This window comes from Bos taurus, chromosome 27 (assembly GCF_002263795.3).
Source record: "Bos taurus isolate L1 Dominette 01449 registration number 42190680 breed Hereford chromosome 27, ARS-UCD2.0, whole genome shotgun sequence".
NCBI classification, from domain to species: domain Eukaryota; kingdom Metazoa; phylum Chordata; class Mammalia; order Artiodactyla; family Bovidae; genus Bos; species Bos taurus.
Window position 1 is genome coordinate 16332361 of NC_037354.1, and position 14034 is coordinate 16346394.

The 14034-nt window shown below is 39.8% G+C and overlaps 1 long non-coding RNA gene across 1 annotated transcript in view; it reads left to right on the forward strand.

Annotated features, from left to right (window-relative positions):
- The window catches only part of LOC132344050 (uncharacterized), a 30868-nt gene extending 17694 nt beyond the window's left edge, over window positions 1-13174 (forward strand). The window contains exon 3 of the long non-coding RNA XR_009493133.1: window positions 12861-13174. This is a non-coding gene — a long non-coding RNA (uncharacterized lncRNA). The remainder of the gene's footprint in view (window positions 1-12860) is intronic.
- Window positions 13175-14034: the final 860 nt, after the last annotated feature.

The window sequence follows — 14034 nt, forward strand, 5'->3', positions numbered from 1 at the left end:
TTAAATATAAAGGGCTAGCACAAAGGCAGCTTTGGGGCTGACGGAATTGTTATGCATCTCAACTGTGGTGGTTGTCACACAAATCAGTGCATGTGCTAAGATTTACAGAACTGTCCAGCAAAAGAAAATATCCATGTCACTGTTTAATTAATTGATGATTGAAAAAATATTATTTAAAAATATAGCAAAAGCAGGTTTGTCAACTTACTGGATAAATAAATGAATGGACACCTTCCCCAAATCCCCCCTCCCCAAAATGAGCAAAGAAAAGAGATGGCATGATGAAAGACATACTGCAAACCAAACATGATTCCTACACAGTGTAAAACTTAAAACAATGACATAGAAAACAAAAGCTATCAAAATAGTACCCTTGATACTACAAAGACAGCCTCCTCACTCACCAACACAACTCTAACATGGGTACCTCAGCACCAAAAAACCTGCTTTTAACTGAGTTGCTCTAAATAAACGGTCCCTGATCATATGTAATGCCAACTCTCCTCGTGTTCAGGGCTCATCCCTGCTCCCCACCGAAAGACCCACTCCAGCAGCTGTACCCTTCTCCACCATCTTGACTTCAAGATCCACTGAGTCATCCCATCAATGTACAACATACTGTTACTTCTCCCACTTAAAATGCCTTCTCTTGTTCTCACTTCCACCAACTTTACCACCCCATTTTTCTGGGCCCCAGGCATGGTTAATATTAATGACTATTGTCACAAGCATAACAACAGCTACAGGAGTAAAAGAAAAGGCTACTGTTTTTCTCAGCAGAAAGGAGTACTACTGGAAAAAAGATCTAATTTCTAGGAAGTGAATCGTTACAATGATTTTCACTAACCAACTTTAATGAGTTTATTGATGTTCCAACAAACTCATTCTTAATTTCCTACTGTTTCCAAGACATTTTTAATCACCAAAAAATGTTCAGAGATTAGTATGCAAAGACATGCATAAATATGAATCAACACAACACAGAATTTCTTTAAAAATTATTGTGGGGCAGCTGACAGTCAAGACAGCCCATGAGGCCAAGTCTTACTCTGGTCAGGAGTCTGATACCTGGGGCTCCCCAACAACCCAGGTCTGTTGCCTTCATATTTTTCCTTCTGGCATCACAGTAGGACTGGTAATGATATCCAAATAGGAAGAAATTGTAAACCTTTTCACGTCTAACTTTTTAAAAAACTGAAGGTTACTGTGAAATGATGACTTTGTATACTAAGGCCCGGGGATCGAATATGCATCTCCCACATCTCCCGCAGCACAGACAGATTCTTTACCAGTGAGCCACCAAGGAAGCCCATATACTAAGGCCAAGACTGAGTATATGTTTTTTAAATGTATTGAAATTGTGTTACTTATCTTGTGCATTTTTTGTTGTTACTTTATACGGATTGACATAACAAGCAGAAAATTGGACTGGTCACGTCCATGAATAAGTGATGTGGACATTAGCAGTTAAATTCCGTTGTGTTGGAGAATGAAGTCCCCCCAGCCGCCCCCAGGCCTGCAGGGAAGGACAGGGATGATGGTGGCAGGTCACTGTGGTTGATTCAGTCAGTCAGTTTAACAAATACCAGCTACTGCAAACCTTCCCTCCACTGTGTGAAGAGCACTTAGTTCTTATCCAGAGTCAACAAACCCAAGTCACTGTCAGCTTCACCCTAGAACAGCTTATTACATGCTAAGGTGCTAAGTACCATATTAATAATAAAAGTCCACAAATTAGCAACTTCCCTTGTTGTCCTAATGGAGATCGGTCCTGGGTATTCATTGGAAGGACTGATGTTGAATCTGAAACTCCAATCCTTTGGCCACCTGATGTGAAGAACTGACTCATTAAAAAAGACCCTGATGCTAGGAAAGATTGAGGGCAGGAGGAGAAGGGGACAATAGAGGATGAGATGGTTGGATGGCATCACCGACTCAATGGACATGAGTTTGGGTAGGCTCCAGGAGTTGGTGATGGACAGGGAGGCCTGGCGTGCTGTGGTTCATGGAGTCGCAAAGAGTTGGACACAACTGAGCGACTGAAGTGAACTGAACTGGTCATCCAGTCTCCAGTATTCTTGCCTGGAGAATCCCATGGACAGAGGGGCCTGGAAGGCTACAGTCCACAGGATTGCCAAGAGTTGGACATGACTGAAACGACTTAGTACTGGTAGTCCAGTGGTTAACAATCTGCCTTGCAATACAAGGGACACCAGTTTGATCCCTGGACCAGGAAGATCCCACATTCCAACAGGCAACTAAGCCCACGTAACACAAATCCTGAGTCCATGTGCTGCAACTGCTGATGCCCACACACCCTGGTGCTTGTGCTTAAAACAAGAGAAGCCACTGCAAGGAGTAGCCTGTGTATTACAATGAAAAGCAGCCCCTGCTCACTGCAACTGCAGCAACGAAGACCCACTGCGACCAAAAAAATTTAAGTAAATAAATCTTTTTTAAAAAAGTGCACAAATTAAAACAAATTTCTATCATGCGTGTCTTTTAAAATTAATCCATTTGATTAGGAGAGTGCATTTAGCTAGATTTGAGAAAGCTTGAAATCAAAATTGGTTAGGACCGAAACAAAAGTATTCTGAATCACCTTAGATAGGTCCTGGGAGAAGGAAAGTAATTTTTTTTCTGTTCCTCCAGGTTTTAAGCTATCCTTGGAAATTTCATAACTCCTGGGCTCCTCTCTTCACAAGATAAATTACATGCTTCATTTTGTTTATCACAAATTGATAAGGGCTTAAAAACTTTATGGATCACCACCTTGTCATGTTGAAGGGGCTTGTGTAACTCAATGAAGCTATGAGCCATACCATGCAGGGCCACCCAAGATGGACGGGTCATGGTGGGGAGTGCTGACAAAACGTGATCCACTGGAGGAGGGAATGGCAAACCATCCCAGTATACTTCCCAGGTGAAAACCTCATAAACTGTATAAAAGGCTAGAAAGATATGACACCAAAAGATGAGTCCCCCAGGTCTGAAGGAGTTCAATATGCTACTGGGGAAGAGTGGAGGAGACTTACCAATAACCCCAGAATGAATGAAGCGACTGGGCCAAAGAGGATGCAACGCTCAGTTGTTGATGTGTCTGGTGATGGAAGTAAAATCTGATGCTGCAAAAAGTATTGTATAGGAACCTGGAATGTTAGGTCCATGAATCAAGGTAAATTGGATGTGGTCAAGCAGGAGATGGCAAGAGTAAACATCAACATCTTGGGAATATGTGAACTAAAATGGATGGGAATGGAGAATTTAATTCAGATGACCATTATATGGCAAGAATCCCATAGAAGAAATGGAGTAGCCCTCATAACCAAAAAGAGTCTGAAATACAGTACTTGAGTGCAACCTCAAAAATGACAGAATGATCTCAGTTTGTTTCCAAGGCAAGCCATTCAACATCACAGTAATTCAAGTCTATTCCCCAAACAATGATGCTGAAGAAGCTGAAGTTGATCAGTTCTCTGAAGACCTAGAAGACCTCCTAGAACTTAAGAAAGATGTTCTATTCATCATCAGGGATTGGAATGCAAAAGTAGGAAGTCAAGATAAACCTGGAATAACAGGCAGGTTTGGCCTTGGAGAACAAAATGAAGCAGGACAAAGACTAACTGAATTCTGCCAAGGGAATGCACTAGTCATAGCAAATAGCCTTTTCAACAACACAAGAGATGACTTTACACACGAACGTCACCAAATTGTCAATACCGAAATCAAATTGGTTACATTCTTTGTTACGAAAGATGGAGAAGCTGTACACAGTCAGCAAAAACAAGGTCTGTGGCTCACATCATCAGCTTCTCATAGCAAAATTCAGGCTTAAGCTAAAGAAAACTGGGAAAAATACTATGCCAGCCAGGTATGACTTAAATAAAATCTCATTTGAATTTGCAGTAGAGGTAATGAATAGATTCAAGGGACTAGATCTAGTTAACAGTGCCTGAAGAACTATGGACAGAGGTCCATAACACCATACATGGGGGCAGCAAACAAAACCATCCCGAAGAAAAACAAAAGCGAGAAGGCAACGTGGTTATATGAGGAGGCTTTGCAAATAGCGGAAGAACAAAGAGAAGTGAAAAGCAAGGGAGAGAAGGAAAGTGACATCCAATTAAATGCAAAGTTCCAAAAAATAGCTAGAAGAGACAAGAAGGCCTTCTTCAATGAACAGTGCTTAATAATAGAAGAAAACAACAAAAGGGGAAATATTAGAGATCTCGTCAAGAAATTGGAAACATCAAGGGAGCATTTCACACAAAAATAGGCACAGTAAAGGATAAAAATGGTAGAGACCTAGTAGACACTGAAGAGATCAAGAAGAGATGGAAAGAATACACGGAAGAACTGTATAAAAATTTTTTAATGAACCAGATTACTACGATGGTGTGGTTTATCACCCAAAGCCAGACATACTGGAGTGGGAAGTCAAGTGGGCCTTAAGAAGCACTGCTGTTAATAAAGCTAGTGGATGCAATGAAATTCCAGCAGAACTATTCAAATCCCTAAAGGAGGATGCCATCAAGGTTTTGCATTCAATATGTCAGCAATCTGGAAGACCCAACAGTGGCCATAGGACTGGAAAAGGTCAATTCTCATCCCAATCCCAAGAAGGGTAGTACCAAAGAATGTGCTAACCATCAGACGATTGCACTCATCTCCCATTCTAGTAAGGTCATGCTTAAAATCTTGCATGCTAGGCTTCAGCATTATGCGAACCAAGAATTTCCAGATGTCCAAGCTCGGTTTAGAAAAGGAAGAGGAACTAGAGACCAAATTGCCAAATTTGCTGGATTATAGAGAAAGCAAGGGAATTTCAGAAAAACATCTGTCTCTGTTTCATCAACTATGCTAAATAAAGCATTTGACTGTGTGGATCATGACAAACTGTGGAAAGCTCTTAGATGCAAATACCAAACCATCTTACCTGTCTCCTGAGAAACCTGTGAGTCAAGAAGCAAGAGTTAGAACCCTGTATGGAACAACTGACTGGTTCAAGATTGAGAAAGGAGTACGGCAGGGCTGTCACCTTGTTTGTTTAACTTACACACTAAGCACATTGTGAGAAAGGCTGGGCTGGAAGAGTTACAAGCTGAAATCAAGATAGGTGGGAGAAAGATCAACAACCTCAGATATGTGGATGATACCATTCTAATGGCAGAAAGCGAAGAGTAACTAAAGAACCTCTTGATGAGGGTAAAAGAGCTGGCTTAAGACTAAGTATTAAAAAAAAAGAAAACTAAGATCATGGCATCAGCCCCCATTACTGCATGGCAAATAGAAGGGGAAAAGGGGAAAGTAGTGACAGATTCCTTTTTCATGGCCTCCAAAATCACTGCGGATTGGTGACTGTGGCCATGAAATCAGAAGATGATTGCTTCTTGGCAGGAAAGCAATGACAAACTGACATTACTCTGCCAACAAAGTTCGTAGTCAAGGCTATGGTCTTCCCAGTGGTCACCTACGGTTGTGAAAACTGGACCGTAAAGAAAGTAGAACGCCAAAGAATTGATGCCTTCAAAGTGTGGTGCTGGAGAAGACTCCTGTAAGTCCCTTGGACAGCAAGGAGATCAAACCAGTCAATCTTAAGGGTGATCAACCCTGAATATTCACTGCAAAGGACTGATGCTGAAGCTGAAGCTCCAGTATTTTGGTCATCTGATGCAAACAGACGGCTCATTGGAAAAGTTCCTGATGCTGGGAGAGACTGCGGGCAGAAGGAGAAGAGGGCATTACAGGATGAGATGCAATGAACACGAACTTGGTCAAACTCTGGGAAATGGTGAGGGAAGGGCCTGGCATGCTACAGGCCATGGGTGGCAAAGAGTCGGAGATGACTGGGTGACTGAACAATAACAAGTTAACTTTGAAGACAGAAGAGAAGCCCTAGGATGGCACAGAGGACCACAGACTGGCCAAGAATGCTTCACTGGAGACTCTAGGTTAACCTCGATTGCAGGTATAAATGACAAGGAAAAGCTCTTCTCAGGGTTTTCCCTGTAGGTTCAAGTCAGTACCTCAAAAACAGTCTGATCCCCATCCCAGTTCTGGGGGATCCAGATCACGGAGGGGGCCTGGGATTCTGCACTTGGCATGCTCCTCAGTTGCTTCCCATCGTACGCTATAGTTTGAGAATGACTGGTCTCCAAATTCAAGCCATTCAAAGGCATTTATTTGCCAGAGATGTTCAAACTTTAAATTGCACCAGAGTGCAGCGGACTCTAGTCTCTTTAAAAAATGAACAATACAGGAGAGCATCTTTCATGTCTCAGTGTCTGAATTAGGATAACCAAGTCAAAGAGGAACATGTACCGTAGGTCCCTCAAGGCTTTAAGCCTACACCTGTCCAGCTGAACATTTTGTTCAATCCCTGCTAGTAAAAATGTTGCCCATCTATTTAACATTCTTCAGCTTAACAATTCTCCCAGAATTATTCCATTTTCATGAGACTGATATTCTGCCCATTGACTGTCTGGGGTGAATTACACTTCAGTCAATGGAAGCAAGAAGAAACAACACTTCCATTTATACCAGTGAGTATTTGCCGTCGAAAATAGCATATCTATTTCTTCCAAGCATTTAAATCTTGTGCCTGAGATATTTTATTACTTTCATACACTCCATACATTGCCTGACTTCCCTAGTAGGATTTAATCCCCCAAACATTCTTGTAATGTTTAAATTTTATGCAGACTTGCAGTGGTGAGCGATATTAGACATGGCAAATAAATTGATTCCTTTTGGTGTTTCCACTTCCCATGCAATTTTATTAAGTACCTTTTATGAATAGAGATACTGTTTTAAAAAATAAAACCTATAGAGAATTTTTAAAAAGGAAATAAGGATTATAGCCCCTACCTTTAGGTTTTAGTTTTAATATATGTCAAATGTATCCATTTTTTTCTTGTATAATCAATACTTTCTATGTCTTAATATATCTTTTCCTATTTGAAAAACATTCGTCTGTATTTTCTGCTTGGATTTTTAAAGTTTTGTTTGACACTTAAGTCCATGAATCACTTCAATTGAGTTTTATGGATTATGTGATGTGGAGGATCCGGTCTCATCTTTTACTTGTATATTCTCTTAATAATGCCTATTGTACAGTAAATAAAGTCACAGATTTCTTTTATTGCAAAGGAAGTCACATAACTAGACCTCAATCCAAGGAAGCGGTATGGCATGGAAGTGTAGTATTTCCCTATGCCTGAGGGTAGAAGTGGAAATATCTGGTAGACTGCACTAGTACCCTCATGGGTCTATTGAGCTTGAAATTTTGGCCCAGACTTTATTGCAGGTGCTAAGGATACAGGGGTGAGAACAATAGACAAAGTAACTGTCATCAGGAAGATTACATTCTCACTGTGGAGAGACAGCAAATAGCATTTTAGCCAAGAAGGATACTCAATTCCAGAAGAGTTGTAATCCTAGAACATTGCCTGCTATCAGAAACTTCCTTAGACGCAACCACCTTACACCAGGAATCAATGGATTGATGGTTCTAGAATTGACGGATGGATGTTATCACCGACTCAATGGGCATGAGTTTGAGCTAGCTCCGGGAGATGGTGAAGGAAAGGAAAGCCTGGCATGCTGCAGTCTATGGGGCCGCAGAGAGTCGGACACGACTGAGCAACGGAACAACAACTAGAATTGACAGGAAAATTGAACAGTAAAGCTAAAAAAGTAACCTTGTGATGATTTTTATAGTCCAACTTTCTGGCAGAATTGATTGAAGTAAAAAGCCAGAACAGCTGTTATTTTGGTTTAGAATTCTTCTACATGGAACAGTGGCTGAAATGTTCCCCAGTTGTTTAGAACACAAACTTTGCTGCATGAGTCAGCACTTCTGAGTCAGTTGCTCTATACGGGTTTCTGATCTGAGTTCTTTGAGAAGTTAATTGATCTACTGTCCCTTCCTGCCCAGCGCTACAAATATATGTGGGAGTTTTCATCTGAGCACATCTCATTTGATCCAGAGGTAAAACAGCAAAAAGCCGTAATACCCCTATTCATTTGCTTCATCCTCAAGCCCAATCAAGCAACTGTGGAGCATTCTCTAATACAAGCATGCCAAGTTCAATTCCCATGTGCTCTCTTAATATTTTCATTTACATTCGAGTCCAAACATCCTCATTCTGCATTGCTAGGTTTTGTTACAAGACAGTGGGAGGGAGTTTTTGAAAAAAGATACTGCATGTGTTGTGAATGAAGAGATATAACTTTTATCAAATCTATTCCCCTTTACCATTAACTATCAAATAACCTGGGCTGTATATTATACTACACAAGCCAATAGCTTGCCTTCCCTTTCAGACGAGCAGACACATAACAGCATGATGCCAATCACCACTGCTTCTGTTCAAGAACAGATGAAACCATAGCAAGTAGAAGGCTTTTCATATTAGAGTTAAATTGGACTCAGAGAATGAGGTGTGGGTTATCACCTCCTCCTCTATTTTCTGAAAGTTTTTGAAATGACTTGCTACTTTTTCTTTAAACATTTGATAAAAATTCACCCAAGAAGCCATCTGCAACGTTATCAGCCATTGGCAGAAAGGCAATCGGTGTCCAGTTTTTAAGTCATATTTTCCAAAGAAGATTATGGTCTCCTTATTCCTTAGCATGGTCCATTTGCATGGCTCCTTCACAGCTGGCATGGTTCTTTGGGCTTACTCTGGCCACCTCAACCTTCAATAACTCCAAATTCCTCTAGTCTTCATTTGAAAAAATACATATATATATTCTCTTAATATATTCTCAATATATATATGTGTATATATATTTACTTTTGTTTACCCTTTTGTTTGTTTCCATCTTCTCCATACTTTATTTTACTATTTCTTAAATTTTATTAATACCACTCCAAGTATATCAGTCTCTCCTAGGGATGTGACTTATAAACTTCTGAGCTAACACTCACCACTATAGACTTAAAAAATATTCACAACCTAAAATTTGAGAGTTATGTTTTATTCGGTGTGAATTTCTAGGACTTCCAAGCCCAGGAGGCAGCATCTCATCACTAATTTATGGTACAAATGCAGATAAAATTTCTTATTTTTTCTGGTCACCAACTTTATTTCTCAGATGCCTTATACAAAAGAAGCAGACTTTCTACCTCTCTGAGACCATACTTCTAACCCTGCAAATTAAAGCCCTGGTGGGGTCACACAGAGTTGGACATGACTGAAGCAACGTAGCAGCAGCAGCAGGTGGCCTTGAGGGCTAAATGGTCAATTCTGAATTCCAGGGCCACAGAGCGAGAACAAGAAGGAAGCCTGATTTGTCTAGTTGCACAGGGGTTTTGATAGTTTTAATTGCTAAAAATCCATGCCATCTGGCCCAGTGAACATATCTCCACTTGCCTGGGGGTCCTTGACCACTTGGCTCCCACCCACACCACAGTCATGCCCTGTGCTGGGCTTCACGGCAGGGGCTCTGGGCTCAGCTGTGATCTTGTTCTACTGCTGCGTATGTTTATGACGGGTGTGTGCTGGAATTGGGTCTCCACAGGATCCTAACCCTACGTCCAGCACTCTCTTCCCTCCCTGTCCATCCCCTTTCACTTCTATTGAGCCCGATGGTCTTTTCTCTCAGCAGGTCTTGGTGAGTGCCTCTCTGATGAACATATCAATAGGTTTTTTTAACTTTCATTCTCAGGTTGAAACGTTTTGCTCCCCCTCCAGCTCCCAGTGAAGATAAGAAAAAGTCATCCTTAAAGAATAAAATGAGCCTATCAAACCAACCCTTGATTGTTAAGTTGAAAGACAAAAATGTGTCAATCCAAGGAGTACAGGGGAAATAATTGTCTGAACACCATCTCTGGTTCAACAAAACAGTTCCTTTGCAAATATATTTCTAGAGCAGAGAGATGCATCAGGTGCATGGGGCCGTGACGCCGGCTAACAACTTATCTAATAGGCCAGCTGTCATGACACCAGATCCACCAAGCAAATTTCATTTACTATTGCAGCTCCTTATTTAAATTTTTCTCCAGGAGAGAAAACACTGGCCAGTGATCACAAACCTCCTATTGGCTGGAGAGTTTTCTTTCTCATTGAAAATGACAAACCACCCTTCTGGTTTTTGTATTTCAAATCTATGACCTTGAATAAGGTGAGTCTATCCGCCAGGAGATGTCAGCTGTCAGGTCAGATTCAGAATCATCCATTCTGAAAACCCCACCCTTGATTTGTGTTGGATTTGCCAGAGTAAAGCCAGTCAGCTTTCCCTGCATGGTACTTAGCTTTCTTGCAAGTGATCTTTCTACAGACTGCCACACACACACACACACACACACACATTCTAAGGGTCATGATTGGTGGGTGATAAATTCAATAATCTGAAAGCTTCTAAATAAAGGGGAACAATCATGTATCCTGCTATTTCTTTACCAACCATATCAGCAAATGTCCAAGTAGTAAATGAGAAAGATTTACTCATAGAAATATCCCAGCTAGTAAATGGAAAGAAGTGATAGAATTAGAATATAGCCCTTTAGCAACTTCTCATGAATAAATGAGGGCTTCCCAAGTGGCACTAGCGATAAAGAACCTACCTGCCAATGCAAGAGACAAAAAGAGACGTGGGTTGGATCCCTGGGTCAGGAAGATCTCCTGGAGAAGGAAATGGTGACCCACTCCAGTATTCTTGCCAGGAGAATTCCATGGACAGAGGAGCCTGATGGGTTACAGTCCATAGCGTTGCAAAGAGTTATACACGTCTAAAGTGACATGGCACACAGGCATGAATGAATGAATGTTATTGATAGTTAAAATGGCTATTAACACCAAAAAGAGAGACAATTGGAAAGGAGCTTTCTCTCCATATTATGGTTGCCAGAGGGGAAAGGTGAGAGGAAGAGATAGTTAGGTGGTTTGGGATGGACATGTACACACTGCTATATTTAAAATGGATAACCCACAAGGACCTACTGGATAGCATAAGGAACTCTGCTCAGTGTTATGTGGCAGCTTGGATGGGAGGGGTGTTTGGGGTAGAATGTTGGTCGCTTAGTCATGTCCAGGTGTTTGTGGCCCCATGGACTGTAGCCAGCCAGGCTCCTCTGTCCATGGAATTCTTCAGGCAAGAACACTGGAGTGGGTAGCCATTCTCTTCTCCAGGGGATCTTCCTGACCCAGGGATCAAACCCATGTCTCCTGCATCTCTTGCCTTTCAGATGTATTCTTTACCATCAGAGCCACCAGGGAAGCAGAATGGGACAGAATGGATATACATATATGTATTGCTAAGTCACTCTGCTTTCCACCTAAAACTATCACAACATTGATAATTGGTTACACGCCAATATAAAATCAAGTTTTTTTAAAAGAAAACAAATAACCCTTCTTGAAGAAAACTTCTAAAGTGATCTTGCCTCTCCTCCCCAAATTAAATAAATCACTCAAGCAAATCACATTAAGTCTGTATACTCAACTACTAATTTGCAAAAACATTGAGGACAGATGAAAACAGACATTAGAAAACTTCCAATGGTCTGCAAAATCACTGAAAGCGCTGCAGGAAAAATAATCCACCTTCTTCAAGAAATAAAATGAGAGGGGGAAAGGAGATGATGGAGAATCCATAGATTAAAACAAATTTAAGAGCTATCTTAACAAATCACTCTAGAAGACCCCAACTAGATCCTGATTTGAGCAAACTAATTTTAAATAGAATTTATAAGACAAGTAGAAAAGTTAATATTAACAGGACATTTTATGAACTGAAGAATTATTGCATTTTTATACGAGATGAGAAGTTGGTGGTTATTTTATTTTCAGAGTTCTTATCTTCTAGAGATACATACAAAAACACTTGAGATTAAACCTATATAATGTCCACACTTGCTTTAAAATAATACGAGTGTAGAGACTTGGGAGGGGGTGGATAAAACAAGATTGTCTTTGAGCTTAGAACTTTGGAAACAGGATGATGAGAATACGGGGATGATTATACCATTAAGTTGGAGTTGATATGTGTTTGAAATGGCTATTTCAATATAGGGTATTGAAAATGCTAATTTTCATAATAAAAGTTTTAAAGCCTACAATAATAGCAGCAATTTGGAAATTCTCAGGCTTTACCTCTCATAGAATAGCCTATTCAAGACAGAACACTGACAGTCTGTGTGATGCTGTATGAACAAACCAGAGTTCTTTTTGTGGCTGTCAAATTCTTTTCATGACCTCAAAAAAATTGGGTAATAGGACTGAAGTATAGTGATGTTACATTTAGAACCACTGAATTTTAAAAGCTTCAAAGAAAATATTAATAACATTGTTAAGAAATGTTATTGCATACCATATGCAATAACATACCAATTGCATACCAATTGCAAATGAAGTTGTTTTTATGAGTTTTCTAGGGTGGTGGGTCAGCTAAAATTTATTAACGGGAATGAAGACTATAATTTTTGCCAGGTACACACTGACATCTCACATATTAAGGGAAAGACAGCAATAAAATGATATGAAAATAATGCAGAAAAGCTTTAAAATTTATCACATAATGGGTACAAAGAGTTATAATTCAAAATACATTTTCAGATTTGGGAGCTGCTCTGAGTTAACATATATATTCTATTTTGGTCAATGTTATATATTACCCTAAATGATCACAGAAAGGATTTAGATATAAATATATGGAAAGATAAATAGAAAGTGAATATCCTTTATTCTTTTACTTTCTATGATATCTTAAGGAAATATATAACATTGATTGAGTCTGACATATGTTTGAGATAATGCTATTACTTAAAAAGTAACTGTGGATAAATTTTCACTTGGATTTATTCATTTATGAATTAATAAACTTATTTATTTATCTTTGTGTTTGTCTTTTGGCAGGCTGGAAAACGGGAAACTCGAGTGACAGTGTTGAGACTGAAATCTGCAAGTCAGACCAGTAGTCTGAGAATACAGGCAAGATTTCAGTGTTAGCGTTACTTTAAAGTCAATTAATTATAAGTGTTAATTACATTTACAAAAATACCTTTACAGCAACATCGAGGCTTAGGTTTGCCCAAACAACTGGGCACTGTAGCCTGTCCAAGTTGACACATAAAATGAACCATCACAAGCACATTTTTTTAACCACGAGGTCTTTGAGTGAAAAAGACATTTGGGATCAAAGATTATTTGTGTTAATTGTGTAATAAATATGTTTCCAGCTTTTAGCCTTTGGAGCTATATTGATGTTATGTGACAGAAACGTCTGAGTGCCTAACACATCCCAAAGACTGTGTTTAGTGCTGGGCACGTTCATTGATCAAGTTCGACTTTGGTCTGAGAGTGTGTAAGGGTGTGACTCAACCTGGTTGCAGAAGCTGGGGGGAGGGAGGGATATATGAGAGGTTTTCGACTGTGACATTTAAGTCACATTTATTAATGTGACAGTAAGTCTTGGAGCAGGGACGTGACTTTGCCAGGTGAAGATGAGGATGGATGAAAACATTCTGGGCAGAGGGAAGAGGGTGAGCAGAGCCTGGGAATTCAAGGATAATCCTACACTAAGGATTTAAATTTTTTACCTTAAGGGTGATAACAAATACATATCGCAATTTATCCTATTATTTTCTATGAAGTCAGAGAATAAAAGAATATGATTTAAAAGAGAAGGAATGGATGGGAATTCCCTGGTGGCTAAGACTCTGTGCTTCCACTGAAAGGGGTGCGGGTTCGCTCCCTGGTCAGGGAACTGAGATCACATGTGCCAGACAGTGTGACCAAAAAAAAAGAAAAATTAATTTAAAAAAAAGAGAGAGATGGAATAAACATAGTGTACGTGTTTGCTGTTCTGTTTCCTCAGGAAATAGAACATTTGATGAAACAAGTAACAAAATGTCAGTTCATCTTTAGCAAACTGCAATTCCATTAAAATATGACTTTAGTCTAAAGAAACAAATGAATATCTAAAGTACTTCTGGTTATGACATTTTGTTGTTATGGGATTCTGGATCACTTCAAAATCACTGCAGTTTGTAGACCTCATTTTATGACCCCAAATTGTGTGGCTGGCTAT